Source organism: Cryptomeria japonica, chromosome 9 (assembly GCF_030272615.1).
Source record: "Cryptomeria japonica chromosome 9, Sugi_1.0, whole genome shotgun sequence".
In the NCBI taxonomy this organism is placed as follows: domain Eukaryota; kingdom Viridiplantae; phylum Streptophyta; class Pinopsida; order Cupressales; family Cupressaceae; genus Cryptomeria; species Cryptomeria japonica.
Genome location: NC_081413.1, coordinates 30,125,683 through 30,149,102, shown reverse-complemented (window position 1 = coordinate 30,149,102; position 23,420 = coordinate 30,125,683).

Genomic DNA, 23,420 nt, shown 5'->3' with positions numbered 1-23,420 from the left:
ATATATGCTCCTCACTTTATGAACTCTATTGAAAGCTTGGTCATCAAACTTCCTCATTCCTTTATTTCCAGCATACCAGTTTGTATGTTGAACTATGACAACATTATATCTTACCGGTTGATCCCTTGTAGCAGTAGCATATGACTTCTTTTTCTCTGATTTGCCAATAGTGAATACCTCCTTGACCTTACTCTCACTGGATGTCATTAACTGTATCTCTTTTTTGGTCAAGTCCTTGCTCTTGGAACTCTGCCCCTTTTCAAATCCAAGTCCACCAGCATCTTTTGAAGACTTTTGCTTGCTCAATATTTTATCTAGGGCCTCTTTGTTGCTTTCATACTTTCTTCTCATCATCAATTCATTCTTGTTCTTCTCTAATTCCTTCTGGAGCTTAACAATTTATTCTTCTACTTTCTGATGCTCATTCTCTATTTCACTCAAGTCGGTACTAGTAACTTCACAGATCCTCTTATCCTCTTCCAATTGGAGTTTTAGATCTGTAATTCTTTTCTTGGATTCTTTAGGAGATTTCTCCAACATCTCTTATTCTTCAGTTGCAACCTTTTTCACCTTTCTTTAGATCTCTTCTTGTTTTCTTCAGCTCTTCCAAGGCACTGATGAGCTCTACTTCAAGATCTACTTCTCCTTCTTTCTCTTCTTCTTCTCCTTCTTATGGTACCGAGACCTCTTGGGCCATAAAAAGGTTTTCTTTGACTTTACCTTCACTGCAATAGTCTTTTGAGGCACTCTCCTCGTCTATCATATCATTTTCATGTGTGTAAAGGCTTATCTACTTCCACTTGCCTCTTCTACCATGCTAGTAGACATTCTTCTTCTTGTCTTTACCAATTGAACTGCTACCACTTGATTGGTAGTCTTCGTCCTTATCACCATAGGAACATTTTGCAACAAAATGTCCAATCTTTCAACAATTGAAGCATTTCAAGGCCAGCTTGCCTTTATATTTGTCGAAACCCCTCTTGAGTCTTCTGACAAAGTTTTCCATGATATCATTAGAATCTTCACCAATTCTATCTTGAGAAAAATCTTTTTTTTCCTTTCCTTGATATTTTGAATGCAGCTTCTTTCTTCATAGCCTCAATACTGACAGTCCTCATTTCATAAGCACTTAGGGAACCATATAGCTCATCCATTGTAAAGGTTTTTTAGCTCTTTTTCTTCTTCTATTACTGAAACCTTTGTATCATACTTAGATGTGAGATATCTAAGTACTTTCTTCACTACCACCTCATCTTTTATTTCTTCTCCAAGCCCTCTAATGGTGTTGTTTCATCAATCTATTGGAAATAGTCATTAATCATCTCTACATCTCTCATCTTCAAACCCTCAAGTTGTGCTCTCAATGTCTATAACTTGGCTTCCTTGAATTTATAATCACCTTGAAATATTTTTTGCAACTTATCCTAAGTTTCTTTGGCAGATGAGCAGTGCATAACCTTAACAAACTCATTATCAGATAACCCACTATGAATGACATTTTTAGCTTTGGCATTGTTCTCATATTATTTCTTAGCATCTAGATCAGTAGGGGGAACACTTGGGGCTATATACTCATTCTTAACAGACATCCACACATCAAAACCTAGAGAGGACAAATAGGTTTCCATTCTTCTACTTCAAAAGGCATAGTTGACACCATCAAACATAGGAGCTTTTGAGGAGGCAAATTCATTTCTTACCATTGTGAACACTTGATAGGATCTACCCAAGCTAGAGAACGCTTTGACAAAATAGGGCACCTAGGCTCTAATACCAATTATTGGACATAGTGGATCACTAAGACGGGGGGTGAATCAGTGATTTAAACACTTCTTTCCTAATCAGGGATATATGAGTAGAATATAAAAAAACAAAGTGATGACCAGTAAACTAGACAATGCAAACTAAGTGTGTAAAAGGATTTTGTATAAAATCAATAGAACATATACACAAGAATGCATCACATAACACCAGATATACGAGGAAAACCCAATGTGGTAAAAACGTCAGTGAGAATAACTGTTGGAGATCTTTTGCTCCAATCCAACCTCCCAATGAAAATGATCTAATTATAATTTTAGGGCACCAATGCAAAGAGCACCAACCCTTGATTTATGAGCACTGACTCAAAGGACCACCAACCCCTGATCAGTTTATAGGTTGCAACCTAAAGGAGGTACAACCCCTGCACTAAGCAACTACTTAGTGAAGATAATATGAAGATTCAAATAAATAAATAAATTCCCTATTGCAAATGAAGTTTTGCAACCCTTCAATGCTTCGCACTACCGGTTTCAATCTTACCAGTTTGTGAAAACTCCACACACCCTACAACAATGCCTTTATGCATATTCTTACTCTGCTAAAAATTTCTCTCCCTCTAACTGCTAGATTTAATTTACACTTGACCACACTTTGCCAGATTTTGCCTCTGCTAGTTTTAAAACCTTTGTGTTCTTCACTTACTCTACTGGTTTGTCCTTTACTTTGTTTTTCTTCTTCCTTCTCGCTGGTACACTAACACTTCATATTTTTCTTATTTTTTCACTCAAATAGAATTTTCCCACACACTTTGATTCGCAAGCATCATCGCATATTAGTCTCACATCGGCATCTTTTAAACTTGAGGCTTCTCACCAAAAACTAATTCAAACTTAGGATGGTTAGGGTTTCCTCCGATCAAATTTGTATCCAGTCTTATCCAATCTACCTTGGATCACTCACCTGCTTTGAAGGGATAAATCATCGCGCATTTTTCATTTCTCCAACGCATGTTTGCCAAAAATAGGAAACCTAATCCTATTTTTTGGCCTTGAAATTTTTTGACACATTTATGATCAAGTAGTTTCTTTTCTTGAGGTCAATCTACAATTGTATTTCATACTTGGATCACAATCCCTCAACTATTTGATCATTCTCTGTTGTCCATCAGTCTGTTATTCAACCCATGATTTGCAATTTTATCATTTAATGACCACCTACTACATAGACAACCATATCGATGAACATCTCACCAACCTCTGCATGTTTTCCACCTCAACTCTTCGGGGTACAGATCAGCATACATTCAACTCAGTGACATAGGTTCAATTCAAACTAAAACATCTAACAAGTTTTTCTACCAATACAAACCCTTACTGGTATGTCTAACACACTGAATAGTCACTCTTACTAGCAATGTATCCTCCTCACAATTCATCTTGCCTTCTGGTATATCTTCATGCCATTCTTCTTATTTTGCCTACTGGGTGTTGTTGTGATTCATATAACATTTCATCTCTTCATCACAAACAAGCAGCCAACCTTCATACCGATTATCACTCAAGCATGCCAACACAAACCTCCATCTCACCTCATATCGATGATATCATCTGGCAACTTAGAACATACTTATCTTCCATCATTCATGTCTTCTTTATGTCGATTCAATCTTTTTCATACTAGTTGACACTCTCTACCGGTAACTTGTAATACCACTTGACATCAATGACAACTCAATGCCAACACATTATGCTTCATCGATCACCGGAAAGTGAATAAAATACACAAAACCCTTATCTTGAGATGCCTTGAAATTGGGTTTCAGATTTCCCAAACTATCTAACAGATGCTTGTTGTAGAGTGATAGCATATTGGCATTGCCCAATTCTTCAATTCTATAGTGGATATAAGCCCTAATGCTTGCATTGTGAAGAACACCGTATGCGACTATAGAAAATGTGCCTTTTGGATCATCTATAATAGATTTAAATGGATGCTTCTTGAATATAGGTTTGGGGCTCTCATAAATTTCCACTACAAGAGGATTAGAAACACCAAATGCAGATGCCATGATGAATTTAGGGTATGAAAAGATTTCTTGCAGACAAATTGTCGTGCTCTGTGATGTGTACCTGTACCTGTAAACACAATGCACTCAATAAATCATTACAAGCATGGTTAGAAGATTTAATCAATGAAATAAAAAACCATAGCCATTCGACTTATTGCCTCCTATTAAATGCGAGTATGAAAAATGCTCTCAGATCTATTTATGCATACTCCAGTGACTTGACTACACTTAGATGGAGGATTTGAATGCTAAAAATGCATGATCTAGAAAGAATAGCATGATTAAGCTATATGAATGCATTGATCTAGCATGATTAAGCTAAGATTCAAGCTAAATTGAGCAGGATAACATTGCTAAAATTGATCAACTAGAAGCTAGATGCCTATAATAACAATGCAAATGAGATGAAAATGAGATGGGGATCCATATTGCTCAAAATGGATTTTCCAAGGCTAGGGGTGAGTCAGCATGAATCAACGGTTGAGATTGATCTAAAGATATCAATGGTTAAATTGGAGGAGGTTGGCAAAGGGGGTTGGATTAAAGGGAACACTTAGTGAAAAGTGTCACAAAGATTCTAGAAGATGTTGGATGAAAGGGGACATGGTGGTAGGTAGAATGGGTTAGGTTTAGGAGTGGTAGAAGTTAGGAGAATTTGAATTTAGAAATTCAAATATTGTGAAAAAGGCTAATTATCTCAACAACTCATGAATTTGATTTGTTTTAATTAATTAGAGGATTAGAAGAATGATTTTGATGGGGAGAATTAATTAATTTGAATTAATTAATCAAAGGGGATGAAATGAAATGAACCTATTTAATAAATCCTTAGATTTATTAATAAGTAGATGAAAATGGAGGATTTAATCGAATTTCTTAGTGAATTTAATTAAATTAGGGAGGGAGATTAATTGAGATAATTGCTTATTCAATTAATTATCTTCAGACCATTTTTAGGTGTATGCACAAATAAATACCTCTTTCAATCTCAACCGAACGCAAGAAATCTCAGAATGATCGCTTCTAGCTCGATTATCACATCTCAAAATCAATCTCCTTGCTCTTCAGCTCTTGCTCTTCATTCACAGTATGAAAAAAGAATGACTGAAATGCCCTTTTTAACCTAATTTTGAGTTGTAATAAATGCTCAACCTAAAAGGCTTTTAGTTACACTGTTTTTCATCATTTCTTTCACCGAATTATCAAACTGCCATAAATCTTTCGATTAGCAGCTAAATAACTGATCTCCATCATTTGTAACCTTCCGTGACTGGTTATAGATCTCTGCAAGTGGGTTTTAAATATTTTCTTGATAATTTACCCACTAAGGAAAAAGTGCCCTAGTTACCAAATGAGGTTCCATCACCAAATTTAGGTGTGGAGCCATTTTTCATATTTGACTCTTCATTTTTCACCTACATCTTCTTTATTTTGATCTCTGATTTCATCTACCTTTTCTTTACCTTTCGCATCTCTAATTGTTCTTGTTCACTGGTGCATTCCTATTTCTGCAATATTTTGCAATATGACCTAGTTTGCTGCATGCATGGCAAACAACAGTTCTTTGCATAGGTCTGAAGTTCATTTAGTTTTGTCTCATCCTACATTGGTTAGATATATGTCCAAACATTCCACAAGAATAGAATCTCTTATTCTAGAAATTGATAACCATTCTACACATTTTTGACTTATGTCCAAAGTTGTTGCATTTGAAACACTGACCGGTACAGATATGACCATTGTTCATACTATTCATCATCCCATTATTCATCCTACTTCTGCATTGATTTTCCATGTGATCAAATTTATCACAAATAAAACATTTACCATTAAATTTGTAGGCATTAGGTTGTCTTACAGAAGGTTTCTTGTTCTTATATTGATGATTTCTTAGATCAAAAGTAGATGATTCTTCTTTCTCAAATCTAAGTCCTTGCATGTCTTTTCCATGTATCTATCCTTCCAGCATCTCATCTAACTAGGCCAAACTAGCTTTAAACTTTTCTTTGTATTCATTTGTAGTAGTCAGCTCATCTCTCAGAATTATAATATGCCTTTCAAGTTCTTGTCCATCATTCTTTGTTTTCACCAATTCAAGCTTCAACTGATCATTCTCATATGTCAATCTGCAATATTCATTAGATTTGTCCTTGAATGATTGAGTTAGAGTTTCTTCAATCTTCTTTCAATCTTCAACTCTTTAGTCAGCTTCACGATAATAGATTGTATCTCATTTTTCAAAACTGCATTCTCCCTAGCCAACTTATTACATTCATCATTATTATCTTGTAGGATTTGATTGTCAACACTTTGTTCTTCTTTTTCCTACAATTTATCCATCAACTCCTTTCTCTTTTCTCTAGAAGTGTTCAATTGATCTTTCAATGTCTTAATGAAGTATTCAATTACATTCAGATTTCTTTTCAGGCTACTCTTTTCCTTCATCGTTGCATCAAGATTATCAAGTGTCACATTAAGTTGTCTCTACAAACTAGAGTCCATTGATTCAATCTCTTTTATCTTTCTCAAATTGTTAGGCTTCTTTCGAGGCACAATACCAATTATTGGAATTAATGAACACTAAGAGGGGGATGAATCAGTGTTCTACAATTTCCCAATTTATAAAACTAATTCTTTAACCATCAGATGCAAAGAATAAAAACCACAAGGCAGAAACACAAAGCAAATAACCATACAACCATAACATCAAAATATTTACATGGAAACCTAGAAAGGGAAAAACCATAGTGGGATTGAGTACCCACAATATTATTATACTATAGCCAATAGAAGAATAATATTACAAAAGTAGAATACACTTTCATTTAGGCACACTTCCTAGAGCTCATTGGTCAATTACAAAATAGGGTTGCAACCATAGATAATTCACAATCCTACAAATGAGATAAATATACAATATCTAAATTGGAATATAGCATCTACAAATTTCAAGAATTAGTTTCGATTGGGCTCAAGAATGATCTGCTATCACTGCTCAAGAAAACTACTCTATTCTACTTTGCTATGTGTATCGGATCATGAAAACTTTAGATGTGCATGTGAAATTGTGTTCAATTGCTTCCAATACTATCTGAAATCATTACACACCTTAAAATAATTATCCAATTTGATCTTATATATCCACACCACCAAAATAGCTCTCCAACTAGTCGACTTCCCAGAACAAGAAAATGTGAAACGTGTAGGCTCATGTCAAATCAATCATTCTACAAATCCTTATTCCAAAACTAAAACACATGATCACAAGATTCCCATAGTTTAGCCCAATCACCTCAAACTCACCAACATCCACTAGAATCACCTTAAGGAATCTAGACCACATGCTTCACCATCAAGCATAATGATAATTTTTTTCTTCGTGCAATACCAAATACTAGACCAAGAAACTTGCACTAGAATCATCACCAGAGGCTAGATTTACATGATAATATGTCTCATTCATCCAATCAACTATTTCAATCACCGCAACCAGAACTGCATCACCAAAAATGAGTAATGCTTACTGGGTTCATATATTAAGTTCCATTGACCAAACTTATCCTTCATGAAAAACCAAACTTACTTAAGACTTCGAGTAATCTCAATCTCCATATACCAGATAGGATTACTAGGTTGAGTTGCCATCAATGACAACCCTAAAGTAATCTCAAAGCATTTAACATCACTAGAACATTCTCTTTTGCAAACAAGGCAATAGATGAAACACCATCAAATAACCACATAAACTTCAAATACAATAGCTTTCATCAAAGAGGTCAACATAGCTAAATACCATAAGGATAGTAATGATATAATACCAAGAGATTGATAAGACATCATAGACTACAATAATTAAATCCCAAACAAAAATATGAACATAATATCACTGACAATTAGGGCCTAAAACTATAGCCTGGCCTCTAGAGCCCCAGAAGACACCCGAGCCCAAACAACATGAAAGTAGAAAACTCTAACACTTGTAAGTTCATACTACTCTTAACATTATTGGTCAAAGGTTTTCTTTTTAGTTTACAACATTAAAGGGAAAATTCCAATTCGGTATATTAGTAACATGGGCCTAAGGAATACATTTAAATAGCAAACATAAGGAAACAATATTGCATCCAGACCACATAAACATTCAAGCACTAAAAAAACCCTAAAAATTTATTTCCTTTCCCAAAACTATACAAATTATGAAATATAATCAGCTCAATATTCAATGCAAAAAATACCTAACTATAAAAGACAAAACCCTAAATCAAATATCACTATACAATATTATAATATCACAAAAATAAATCCCAATTACCAATTTTGATTGGTTGGGAATAATTCTGAGATTGGGAGCAGAAATAGAAATGTTTGACTGGCAAGAGGAGACTTATTGCAGTTTGTGGGAGAAGTATAATGCCTACCAAAATACCCTAGATTAAATAACTAATCTAACTAACAAATAGAGATAAATTGTTTTTAATATATCTAGAAATACAACATAATAACTATCAGTACTTCAAAACCATAGATTAACTTCACATAAATTCATAGAATGTCATGAACATAACCATACCATAACTACATATAGAACAAGCAAAAATAACATCATAACCATCATCATCTCAAGACATAGATATATATATTCACTCTTTCCCCTAGGGTACTTCAGTGTCACTACTTACTAACAAAATACACATAAACACATCCATATTATGAAACCATTAACATCAATTTCATTTAAGATCTACTCAATTACTTTCTTCCTTTCATGAGAATTATGAGATATTAAATACATATCTGCATTACCTCATAAACTTCCTAAGTTCATTTTAAAATACCAAATCAAATGCTCCTAATTCTCATATATTACCATTATTCATCTATTACATTGTGAATATATATATATATATCCTTCTCCTACATGTAGAACTAGATTACTTCCTTAAGAATAACCATTACACACTTCATCAAGATTTCTACCTACAAACATATGCAAAGAGTGTTACGACAAGTACTAAGCTTCCTTTTCATTAGGCTCTCATGCAACAAGACCAATTTAAGAACCATGTGATACAACAAGAATTTACATAATCTAAACATTCAATTTCCTCATCCAACATGGGATCTCATTCTTAACATAATGAACATACCGTTACAACATAGATCAAACAATGATAACATCATCTCATCCTACCACAAGTCATAGTCTCGTCTTATCTACATCTTTCCCTAAAGCATATGCATACAACATAAGATTACATAATCTCTTTTCTTTTACAATGTCATTATGATACAATATACTATCTCTACACCTAGAATTCAGCTCTGCATAATGAGAAACATTGAGTCCATACAAACTCATTCATTTCCATATCCAAATGAGAACTATAATTAAAGATTAACATCTTTCAAGTCAAGGCATACATGATCATTAACATATTCACTATCATCCACAAGATTTACATAAGATAAACCAATCGTATCACTCAATCATTTAATTCCATTTAAACCTATAATTACATACACAATTTAATATCCATTTACAACAATCTCATCCAATACATCTCACCCTGAAATCATTCTACTACAAGTGCTATTACACATATTCACAATATTCTTATTACATGGTCTTCTTTACTATTACATATTTCTTGAGTTACAAATAACATGATATCAATACAAATTACATAGATTATGCTCCAAAATCCATCCACATGATGAGATAATATAAGTCCATGTCCCTACACACAAGCATCCAAAGAAGAACATCCCAATGGAAGACGGCATAAAAACACCCGACCATGTGGAACCAAATAGGAACCACCACTATGCTAGGAGATGACATGGGGTTCCAACTTAAACTTAAGACCTAAACTAACACCTAACAACCAAGGGAGTCAATGGCAATCACAAGATAACAACAAGATTCAAAGATCAAATCACATCACATGGCTAAATCATCAATCGATAAACTCCTAGAGGCATAATCAATAAATCAAAGCATATGGATAATGGACACATGAAGGGAAATAGTATCATCACATACTATCCTCGCATAGAAGGGGCCAAGTGGTGCAAAAGAACCTAACCCAAACATACACCAGGAGGTTAAAGATCATGTCATGAATCATTTCACTCATATTTGAGTGTATATGGTCATTTTAATGTATTTTTGAGTCATTTTGTGAAGCATTGTAAGACAATTGTTCAAGATGTGTATTTGAGTCCTAATATGGTCTAGGAGGTCACATTGTGAAAATATGCCTTATGGAAGGGTAAATAGGATGTAAAATTTTGTTTTGAGTCCATCTAAATATATTTCAAGTGCACAAGCAAAGATTAGGGGTCATATTTATCAAAATGTCAAAATTGTTAATTGTGTCAAAAATGTTGTTAAGCACAAATTACATTATAAATTTGCAAACCAAGAATGTAATTGGTCTTGGGTAGTTTTAACTACCATATGGATGTGTGGAGGTTATAAAAACCATCATTTGGTTGAATCCAAGGGGTGTGTGTAATATTGGAGGAAGGAAATGAATAATATTTGAAGCTTTTACACACTCCACATTGTTTTCTGGGTATTGTAGTTTGATCATTCACATTTTTCTTTATGAAAAATCATTGGTATCTATTGGAAATGTATTGGATATGATAATGGCATGAGTTAAATTTGTTTTACCTTTGGTTTCATTCAATTTCAATCATTTTGAAGCAAGTTATGCAAGATTTGGTGAAAACTGTCAAAAAACCCTCCAAATTGGGCTTTGTGGAGAGTTTCACTAAAATATTTTGATTTCACCATTGGGAATTGTTTTAAATTTGGTGTTTGATAGAGGTTTGAACTATCTTTCAAATTAATTCAGTTTCAATGTGATTGGTTAAGTATTTAATGAGATATTTGATGCCCTAGGCGGACTAGGTATACACATTTCTTGTTTTTTCTGTAACAGTCAAAAAGGTCTCGGTACAGAGGGAATAACTTTCAAATGAACCGTTGGATCATTCTAAATTTTGGATATGGTTTTAGAAACCTAGTTTTCTACATCTTCACTAAATATATCTTCCAAATATACTCATGTTTTAAAGTTATTAATAACTGAGTATGGGTATATCAAACTGTCATTAACCGAGACAGCATAATGCATTTTTGGTCTTGATTAATGTTCAAGGGGTTATAAAATGACATGATGGATTTGATATTGGATTGGTTGGTTGATATTAATATTTTTTTGGATTGTGTAATGATGATTATGATCAGATTATGCCTCTAATGCAAGTGAAGATGTTGTGTTGAGATTGGAACTCCATGTTGATTTGGGGTTCTTGAAGGGTTTTTCATGATGCTTCGCATCAAATTGGTATCAGAGCCCAGCAAAAGATTTGGGCTAGGAAAGTTGTTTATGTTGTGTTTGGTTGCAGGTGTTGGATCCACCTAACTATAGAGGAACAAGTTGAGGAGAGAACCTGGTTGTGGTTGCCAAAAGACTAGGGAGAGAGGAAAAAGAGACTCCTAGGTGAGGCAAAGGAAGTGTGAGTTTGTGTGGATGCCTGAGGAACACCTTGAGTTGCAGCCATTGGATACTCCATGGATGTGAGTAGTTGAGAGGATCATTACCTTTTTGAAGTTGGTAGGAGCAGCACGAGGATAATGAGAGAATGATGAAAGGAAGAGGCAAAGATAAAGATGAAGACAAAGACAAAGTTTCAGTCCAAGACACAAGATTTTCTTGCAAGTTGTTTCCAAGGGACTTGGAAAGCTTTCAAGGTCAGTAGTATGGTGTAGGAGCACCTAACCCACACATACACCAGGAGGTTAAAGATCATGTCATGAATCATTTCACTCATATTTGAGTGTATATGGTCATTTTAATGTATTTTTGAGTCATTTTGTGAAGCATTGTAAGACATTTGTTCAAGATGTGTATTTGAGTCCTAATATGGTCTAGGAGGTCACATTGTGAAAATATTCCCATGGAAGGTTAAATAGGATGTAAAATTTTGTTTTGAGTCCATCTAAATATGTTTCAAGTGCACAAGCAAAGATTAGGGGTCATATTTATCAAAATGTCAAAATTGTCAATTGTGTCAAAAATGTTGTCAAGCACAAATTGCATTATAAATTTGCAAACCAAGAATGTAATTGGTCTTGGGTAGTTGTAACTACCATATGGATGTGTGGAGGTTATAAAAACCATCATTTGGTTGAATCCAAGGGGTGTTTGTAATATTGGAGGAAGGAAATGAATAATATTTGAAGTTTTTACACACTCCACATTGTTTTCTGGGTATTGTAGTCTGATCATTCACATTTTTCTTTATGAAAAATCATTGGTATCTATTGGAAATGTATTGGATATGATAATGGCATGAGTTAACTTTGTTTTACCTTTGGTTTCATTCAATTTCAATCATTTTGAAGCAAGTTATGCAAGATTTGGTGAAAACTGTCAAAAAACCCTCCAAATTGGGGTTTGTGGAGAGTTTCACTAAAATATTTTGATTTCACCATTGGAAATTGTTGTAAATTTGGTGTTTGATATAGGTTTGAACTATCTTTCAAATTAATTCAGTTTCAATGTGATTGGTTAAGTATTTAATGAGATATTTGATGCCCTAGGCGGACTGGGTATACACATTTCTTGTTTTTTCTGTAACAGTCAAAAAGGTCTCGGTATAGAGGGAATAACTTTCAAATGAACCGTTGGATCATTATAAATTTTGGATATGGTTTTAGAAACCTAGTTTTCGACAACTTCACTGAAGCGATCTTCCAAATATACTCAGGTTTTAAAGTTATTAATAACTGAGTACGGGTATATCAAACTATCATTAACCGGGACAGCATAATGCATTTTTGGTCTTGATTAATGTTCAAGGGGTTATAAAATGATATGATGGATTTGATATTGGATTGGTTGGTTGATATTAATATTTTTTTGGACTGTATAATGATGATTATGATCAGATTATGCCTCTAATGCAAGTGAAGATGTTGTGTTGAGATTGGAACTCCATGTTGATTTGGGGTTCTTGAAGGGTTTTTCATGATGCTCTGCATCACCAAGCCACACCTTGATACACATGTGGAACTATCTCCACCTTGGAGAAATTCAAGGGAGATCGGTTTACTGCTCCAACGATCTTCCCAAGCTCATCCTGAGTATCCCTCAAGGGCTATGAGGTGGGGCCACAAATCCAATTATTATCTTGTTTAGTGAATTCCTTGATACCCAAACCCACTAATCAATTATTAATATTATCACTTGTAACTAAAAAGGAAAAATTCTTCATGTGGTTCCATAGGTCTAAACCCCCTCGTAGAGATCTAATTCTCGTGACCTTGGTCCTACACATGCAAGATCCCACTCTCCCAACCATGGACCAAAACCATAGGGTAAAACATAAACATGAAAAGCATCACAAGGACAATCAATCCTAAAATCACTAATGATAACCATCATCATTCCATAAAGAGCTATACATCAAGAATCAAGTTGTAAGCTCACAATGCCAAGATGCAACAATAGAATAAGCCTCAAGAATGACAAATACACATGAATAGGGGCAGAACATAAAGCCAATAACAACACATGATCCTCTACAATGTGGCACAAAATAACCTCTCATTGGAGCTCCAATGATCCATCCTCAATAGAAATGATTCACTCAACTTGCAAGAGTTACAAAACCTCAATGGATAAGTACAAAAATTCTTTTTGGAGCTCAAATAAATTCAAATACATTAAATATGAATAGCTCACAATGCCCCAAAAATCTCAAACACATCAAAACAAAGCCTTTGGAGCCAAAAGAGATTGGAAAACCAACTTAGAAGGGTCAAAACTATCAAAACATATACTGATACTAGTTTGGTGCTATTCTCACCTAAAGTGGTGCTTTTGTTGCATAAAGTGGTACTTTTTTTCATTATTTTAGTGCTTTTGTAAGTGAATCTAAAAATCTAAAAAATGGGAGCCAAAATGACTCAAACTTGCCTAAATTTGGACACTAACTTCACAAAGGCATAGAATCAGCAAGGAAAATATGAGAAACCAAAATAAAATCAAAACAAATATTAACTAAGGCTAATGAGAATCAAATACAATAATTAGTCAACATTCACCGGTAATACATTGCATAATCCAAGACATAGCCACAAGCCCTCCCTAAACTTTCAATCAGGGAAACAAATGATACAAGGAGATGATACAAAGGACCAATAAACCCTTAAGTAACTCCAAATCTAAACCACAATGCATTCATAGGAAAATCATAACAATATACACAAATATAATTTTTCGGAAACACACACACATAGATTCATAAAATCATATATAAATCTTTTTCCTATAATATTCTTTCCAATTACTGATAATAGAATAATCGTTCACTCCCAAGTCTCCTCAAACAATCTTTTAGTAAACACGAAGAAAACAACTCTTTTCAAAAATCAAAATGCAATAATGGAAAAAGATCTCCAACTTGGAAATAGAGTGATGGTAATGCAGTCATAGAAGAGAAAATATTGAAACCAACAAGCTTTCCAAAACCCAATCCAACCAAGCAATTACCACTCCAAGCAATTCGAAAATCCAAAGGTTTTAGAAAAATATCCAATAGCCCACACACACCAAAATGCCCAAAAAGAAAATATATAAAATCCCATTCAAAAACTATATACGAATACTAGCTAATCAAAATATTCTAATAAACTATATTCGATACCAACCCCCTTCCAAAAATTGAGGAAAGAATATAAAATAATATTATTTATTTATCCTCAAATCTCAACCAATAAAACAATACGGTAGGTAAACATAATGTTTAATTATTCAATTAGTAACAAGAGAATGTAACAATATAATAACCAATAATAATAATAATAAATCAAAGCCTAATAAAATAAATCAAAGGCAATATAAATAAATGCTCCAATTAAATATAAATCACAAATAATATAAATTTATAAATAAACCATTAAATAATAATATCCTCACAATCACAACTCCCAAGAGGGCCAATCATAACAAGGAGTAGGTAAATAAATAATAATAAGTGGAGTCGTTGTCTCATACCTACAATCCTACATCCACCAATAAATGGAATACATATATACAACACATATACATCACAAATTGATCAAGCAAGTGAAAGGGATTCACAATGTCATATCATGCTCACAATGAGTGGTATGACATCATCTCTAATCACAAATACACTAGAAGACAATCACAAACATTGTAGCATCAACTCAATCATCATAATCATAGAGTAGGGTTAGCTTAATCATAATGTCATCAAAATCCCATAAGAAATATGATCCATCATCATATCCAATACAATCATGAAATAGGGTTAGTACATAGAATAATACCATCATATCATCATAAAGTAGACTAATCTAGATCAATATAATATTTTGATGTACAAAAAGATAAGATGAATCAAGGAGGGGCACTACAAGAAGAGCTCCCATGATAAGGGGTGAGAGCTCCCCACTGCGTGGAGGAGAGCCTTCCCACGATGTGGGTAGAGGCCTCCCCATGTAGCATGGGAGAAGGATTCCCCATGGAATGGGTGGTAGGCCTCCCCACATAGTATGGGTAGAGGTCTTCACACCTTCACCAACATAAAAACAAAACAAAATAAAATACAGAATGTTGTCATTTTATCATTTGAACTAAACCAATAATGTGTGTTTGCTTGATGCAACTGATATATATCTATTGTGCATAGAGATTAGATTTATTTATGATGAGTATTTTGTATGTTGTCATTGGTGGCAACTATGTTTCTTTAAGATATCTAAGTACTACAATTCAATCGGATAGACTTAACTGATAAAGCTGAGATAGTTTTATTAGAACCGACAATTAGGACTTCAATCAGTAAATGACAAATAGTGTTACATTCTGACAACTGGTACATGAAAATCATGAAGATTGAGATGATGTGGCTTTTCAACAACATTTAAGATTATCAGATGAAGATATGTTAGTGACCAGACATGCTAAATCAATTAGGTGAACGAGATTTGTTTGACAGAACAAATTAGTGGATGGAGACTTAACCAATAGTGATGAAAATCACCTAGACCGATAAAAAGACACAAAATTGGATTTGTTATATCGGTGGACGACATAACTAAAATGTACAATGCAAGATTGTCTAGACACATTGAACCTAGGGAATTGTAATAAGGTTCTAGCCAACCTTATGATAAATTTAACTGCATGATGAGGTATGAAAGGATATATATACATGAGCTTGATAGTGTGATATGTGATGAGTGAATTTTGTTTTTTAATAGTGTGAAGATCAGAGGAGTTGAGAGATGAAGTCTTTGTGATGTTGAAATATTCTGAAGTGGATCTTATTAGACATAAAAGGTGTTATACTAAGATCATTTGTACTTGATGTCTTCCTAACAGTTGCAGCAAGAAAATCCTCTTACAAGGTCACTCCTAATAGGGTGCAATCAGATCATAATAGTTCTAATCATTAAATCCTCTAACCAAGTGACACATTAACTTGTGTCTAGAAATCCCAGTTACTTGGGTAGCTCCTAATAGGGCTGGTCCTCACATTCCTTTTTGTAAAGCTCGTAACTGGGCATAGACACTTCTAATAGGGTGTGCCCCTAATCGAGTATTGTAGACCTTAACCAATTAGATCTCTATACTTCAAATAGTGGATCTCATGGGTAGTAACTCCCACCATGGTTTTTTCCATTTGGGTTTTCCATGTATAAACTCTTGTGTCATGTGGTTTATGCTTTGTGTGGTGATTGCATACTTGGTGTTATTTCTCACATGCCTATTGAGTTTTAAGTTGGTGAAATTGATATTCAGATTTGTATTGTTTTTACTATAACTAATTTTCCCCCCCTCTTAGTTCCTTATAAGTTCATCAATTGGTATTAGAGCCTAACTTCCTTAAGGCTTAACTTCTTGGAAGGGATCTCTAATCCAAAGGAAAATATGGGTGAAGGAATTAGCTATAGAGAGATGGATAGAGAACTTGTTGAAACCAAGGATGAGCTACAAACCCTAAGAGGCAAGTATAAGACATCACTGCCTAAAAGGAAGGAACAGACTGAAAAATTGTTGGAGATCTCTAACAACAACTCTTTAGATGAGGCAAACATTGATGCACTAGTTGAAGAAGTGGAGAAGTTGAATGGCGAGAAGACTAACCTAAGAAAAGAGCTGGAAGCACTTACAATCTAGATGAGTGAGGAACTTGAAGCTAGAAGAAAGACTGAGGATCAGATTCAAGATAAAGAGAATGAAATCTTCAAGATCAAGCAGGAGAATACAACTTTGTATGAACATTGGCATGAGGAGAAAGAATAAAAAGAAGCATTGCAGTCAGATCTTGAAATGGAAATGTCTCTTATAGAGACCCTCATGAAAAGAAATGAATATCTTACAAAGGAACTTGTTGAGACCAATGAGAAGCTTGATAAATTTAACAAGAGCTCCTTTATGCTGGATGAATAGATCCAATCTAAGAGGTTAATAGGTAATACATCTGGGTTAGGATACAATACATCTAAGAAGGGAGAAACTTCTGGTACCAAGAGTGACATGCATGAAGGTAAAATTGCTCCTAAGGCTCAGAAGCCTACCGATAAGAAAGCTTACAAACCTATTTGATTTAACTGTCATGAACCAGCACATACTGCTAATGTTTGTAGAATCGGATCTGATGCTACTTTTGGTTATAGACCTAATACTAGATATGTGCCCAGGAGATTTGATGGTTATTGTTATGTATGAAACATGTATGGGCATAGATCAGTTGAATGCAGATATGGAGCAAACAATCTAGCACCTCACAGGAACCCAAGATCTATTGGTCACTGGAGAAGCAATTTCACTGACCGGAGGAACACAAATTGGCAAAGACCTTATGTTAACTGGTCTAGTCCTTATGAGATGGAAAAGAGAGTCAATGTGACTTGTTCAATCTACAATAATTTTGGATATGTGGCAATGAACTGTGGCAGAAGAATAGGTAGAGACAACTCAGGACCTTGGAGAGCATCTAGAATGGCATGCTATCATTGCAACAAACCAAGACACATTGCCATGTTTTGGAGAACATAGAAGAACTAACTGGTGAATCATCCTACAAACTGGAAAGGAAAGTAGAAGGTTGATATTGAAGAAACCAAAGCTGAGATGAATAAGACCTAGAAGAAGAAGATTGATGATAAACCATTCGAGGAATTAGATTCTTCACCTATTGTGGAGAATCCATCTCAAGCAAACTTTGTTTTTACAACTTGGGGTGAGCTTATTGTCAAATCTTAAGTTGAACCCCTGGATGATGTATTATAAGTTAAATATGCATATTCTAATGCATTTTGATGTTTTGATGTGTTTTTGGATCATAACCAATAAATATCATTGAGTTTTTGCTACCGGTAATATGCTTTAGAGTTTGCTAAGGCATTTTAGGGTTTTGTCGGTAAATGCATTTATTGTAGTAGTTAAAGTGCAAATAAATATAACTTTTTGAATTTTATTTATCACTTTGGGTCTTGAGAACTTTTGGTGAAGTGAGAAGAGAAGAGATAAGTTTGTGCTAGAAGCATTCAAACCATTTACTAGTAATCTAAGGTGATCGAAGTGAAGTTTGATTTGGTGATCAAATATTGAAAGTTTTTTACGGTCAAAAACCCTAGTACCGAAGCAGAAGAGGTATTTATCTGAAAAATTCTACTCTTTGCTGGGTGATTTTCATATCTAAAATGGATACACCTCATCTTGTCGATGTGACTGAGAGGGCAAGACCTGAATACAAATGACATCCATACAAGTCAGAGGAAACTGACCTTGTCAGTTCCCTATCTAGTGTATGTTGGCAAATGCACACTCCAATGAGAAATTGTAGGTGATTGAAGGTATTGTCATTGATGGAAACCTTACAATCATATAACTCTGGCAAGCACCGGCATCGAAAAGATTGATTACCAACACCTTGGCCGATAGGATTTTGTTTATTGCAAATTGTAATTAATTGTAATATCTTTTTGAAAGCCGACAAGGCATATTGTAATAAGGCTCATATATAAGTGTGATCTTATAGAACATTTGTAGTAAGGAATACATAGATAGATATCATGTGTGAATATTCATGTACACTTTGAAGTTAGGTTTATGATTATTGCAAGAGCTTAAACTGGTACTGGATCTAGCATAGCAGATGCTTTTTGTAGCAGTACATCATCTTGGATTTCCATAATCCAATTTTGTAAGTCAGTGAGACTTCTTTTGTATTTGAGTAGTGAACTCTAGGCACTTGGCCTTCCTACATGTGCAGGCCCCCATTTTGTAAGTAATATTCACTTATTGGCTAGTGAGCGAATATTGTGGGTCACAAATCCCACCGAGGTTTTTCCCACATCAAGTTTCCTTGCCAAAATACTATGTTATGGTGTGCTTTTCATGTTGTGATTATTGTTCTTACTTACTCCTTTAATTATGGTTTACCGGTACACTATTTTGGAATGCATTTTGTTTAATAAGTTCAGAAAATCCATTAACCGGTTAGATACTGATTCACCCCCCCCCCCTCTCAGTATCTTTGGGAATCCTAACAATTGGTATCAGAGCTCGGTCCTCTATTTTCAAAAGCCTAACAACTCGAGGAAGATTTAGACACTAGTAGAGATGTAAAACTTGAGAAAGAAATAGGAAACAACTCTTTCAGACTATGATGTAGAAAAGTTGAAGAATATGAAACTTGAAGATGATCTGAAGGATACACAGGAAATCATTCAAGGACTTCAGTAAAATCTCACTATTGCAAGAAACAAAAGAAGAGAACTTTCTAAGAAGATGCAGAGTAATGATGATGAGAAAGAAACTCTTAATGACCTTGTGAACAAACTGAGACAAGAAAATAGTACAATGAAGAATGATATGCAAGATATGACTATGAGGTATTTTAAAGACATTGAAGATAGAAAGAAGAATGAAGATGACTTGGTTAGAAGACTAAATGATGCTAGAAATGAAAATACAAGACTCATTCATGAAAAGGATATGTTGAAGATAGATTTGATGCATACACAAAATGACAGAACTGAACTCATGAGATAGAAAGGAATCTTGGAAAATGAATTGGCTACTACAAATCAACACAAAGCAAAATTCAAGAAAATCTCAGAGGAACTTGATGACATGCTGAAGAATCAGAAACCTAATGGAGATAAAAATGGCCTTGGCTTTGAAGTTGGTGAAAGCTCTGGTACTGCAAACAATCATAATAAACTGGTAAGACAACCTAATGCCTATAAATTCAATGGGAAATGCTTTAATTATAAGAAGTATGGTCATAGAGAAAGTCAGTGTAGATCTATAAATTATCAGAACACTAATGCACCCACCGGTCAATGTTCTAAATGCAATAAGATTGGTCATAACTCATAAAATTACAGAATGAATGTAAGATGTTATGTTTGTGGAAGATTTGGACACTTATCTAATCATTGTAGAACACATACCGCATAGGATATGGAAAAACTATTTAGAAAAATAATGTGACTTGTTATGCTTGCAACAAGATTGGACATATTGCAAAATTTTGTAGAAGTGAGGCACTACCAGCAAATAACAAAGGACCCAGTTTGAAAGGCAAAGAAAAGGTTGAAGAGGTAAAGGAAGAATTTTTAAAACAATGGGCTAGGAAGTTAGATAAGAGTGTTAGTGAAGCTATTCCTTCACCAGTAGAGTAGATTATCACTCCACTGGTAGGAGGTTCTTCATCTAACTAAAGAAAAACCTTTTGGGGGTATGGCAAAAAATTGAAAAATATGCTAATTTACCCTCGGTTGATGGTGACAAGTTGGATTACTTCTTTACCGGCAATTGTGTTAAGTTTAACTTAACCAGTAGGCATTAAATGTGGTAGTAGAAGAAAATAACATTATAAAGAAAGTGTTTTTGGCTCTTTTTCATTCATCGAGAATTCAAACTTCCAGAGAGCATGAAAATCCCGATCAAAAGCATCCATAGCGAGAAGTGAAGCAAATCATCCCAAAGGTAGATTAAGGTATTTATAACAATGGCTTCTTCCTCTGCACATGAATTCATTGCAAACCCTACTGTGGTTGAAGTTATTAAGCGCCCTAGACCCATGTTTAAAATCATTCCCGAAATTGCAAAGAAGGATGATACCCTAGGAGCATTTTCAAAAATACCTAAGGGAGTAGTTTATGTTGAGGATCCTAGAATCTATAGACATTGTGATATTGAGGAATTAGGAGTTGAAGAAATAATGAACATGTATAGAACTGTTATTTGTGGTGAAAATGGAAATGTTAAACTAGAACATAAGATAGTGGAAACCCTAGGTTTTGTGGATATTCTCAATATCCCTGATTTTCCTAAGGATGTGACAAGGAATGTATTAAGAAGAGTACATTGGGAGTTCTTTTGGTTAGACTCAATCTATAAGATTACCAAAGAGGCAATTAGGGCAGTGATAGGTTTACCTTCCACCAGTAGCAGGCCCGACAAGAGTAAGAAGGTTCCAAATGACACTGTGATGACCCTAACCGGTGCAACCTTTGATAAGAGATCCCTGAGATTCAATGATGTAAAAGATATCAAAGTTAGATTTGTTAGCATGATTCTTGGATACAAGGCTACACATGCCAACAGACTAAACTTTGTTTCTAGCTTGTGCATCAAAAGTGCATATGACATGGTGAATAACAATGCAAAGATTGATGTATGTGAGTGGCTAAAGGATGAACTAACAGACAAATTAAAGAAAAATAAAGGTGATAAGAAAGGGACTTTCAGATTTGGCAACCTGCTTGTGTGTTTAATGTTGTACATTAATAAGGAAGTTCCTAGTATTGGCAGAGAGGACTTTGGTTTTGATATACCAGTAGGAAAACAACTTCTAGACATACTAAACAATATGGGAGATGACAGAGAGAAAAGCATAAATGATAATTTTTAAGAATTGAAGGCTAGGATGAAGAATAGAATAAGGCTATCTCAATCTATTGTTGACAAATGTCAAAAGGAGATATGCTTTATGATCAAGAAAGATGAAATTTGGATGGAGGCAATTGTCCCTAGGACTGTTTGGGTCATAGAGATGGGATATGAGGCAGATGAGAACATAGTTGAAACCTATGCAAAAGCCCCCCTAGAAGCCCCAAAAGAACCAATTGAAAAAGCATTTGGCAATGCGGAAACAATAGATATCAAAATCCAATTAGAGAAAAGGATTAAGAAAACTAAACAGATAGTCAAGAAAGGAACAAAATGGGCCAAAGCAATCAAAGAGGATGTATTGAACAAAATTGGTATTAAGGAGAGTGAATTGGAAGGACTACAACCGAAAGCACATCTTTCACCAGTTGCTACTCCCTCTGACAGTGATATCCTAGCTGAATTCAAAAGGGTAGAAAGAAAAAGAAAACCATCACTGGTACCCTAACCTGCACCCAGAAGGACAAGACAAAAACAACAGGCAATTAAGCCTCTGGCTAAGAAATTGACTACAAAGAAAAGAAAAGAAAAATAGGTTATTCCTCCACTAGACAAACTTCTAAATGAGATAACTGAGGATGGGAAATTGACAAACATCAACAAGTTGTATAGCACACTTTTAGATGATGAAAAAGAAAGTATAGAGAATAGTGTTATATTACATCTTGATATCTATAAGAAATTTTTGATGGAAATTGTTGATGATATACCAAATGACTTGTACAGGAAGCTAGAAGCTAGAAGGGTAGCTATTGTGGAATTATATAAAAATATCAAAATAGAAAAACTACTTGCAGTTCACCTAGTGAACTCAACTCAAGAGATTGATGAGCTAATTAGTGAAGCTAACCGGACAGTATTCTTAACTGGTCATCGGCATGTAGCATTAACGGCAGGGAGAATTAATGAGATATCAGAAGAAACTACAGATAAGTGGGACATATTTTTTGTTGAGAAAGAAAAACAAGAGGAGATTAAGAGACCAAAGACTATTAGAGTCTACCAAAAAGACAAGGATAAGGGGAAAGGAAAGGTAGGTGGACCTCCTAGCATAAAGATAACTGATAACTTGCCCCCACCTCCTTCTGATACTCCACCGATACAAACTATTGACACACCACCGACAAAAGAGAGTATGGAAACACCACATGAGGACACCAACCCTAATTTTGAGGTACTATACACAATGAACATTGACACACAGGAAGTCAATATTGTGGTGGATAAGGAATCCACTGAGAAGAGAGATGTGGCAACAGAGCCATCGATAGAAAACATCACTGTTGGAAACATTGAAATAGGGAATGAGCAACAAACTGAAATATCAAATGATCCCTTGGACACAAGAAAGGCAAATACCACAAGTACGCACACTAATGTATCTACTGTTCCATTGACAATTAATGTGACTAAAAAATCTACCGAGTCACCAGCAGTAGATAGTACAGAGGTAAATAAAGAAAAACTGGTAGAAATTCTAGAGTCACAATCAAAAAATCTGGTAGTGGATACCATTGTAAAATCATCAGGCACAAATAGAAACACCATCAAGAGAGAGCACAGAGAAA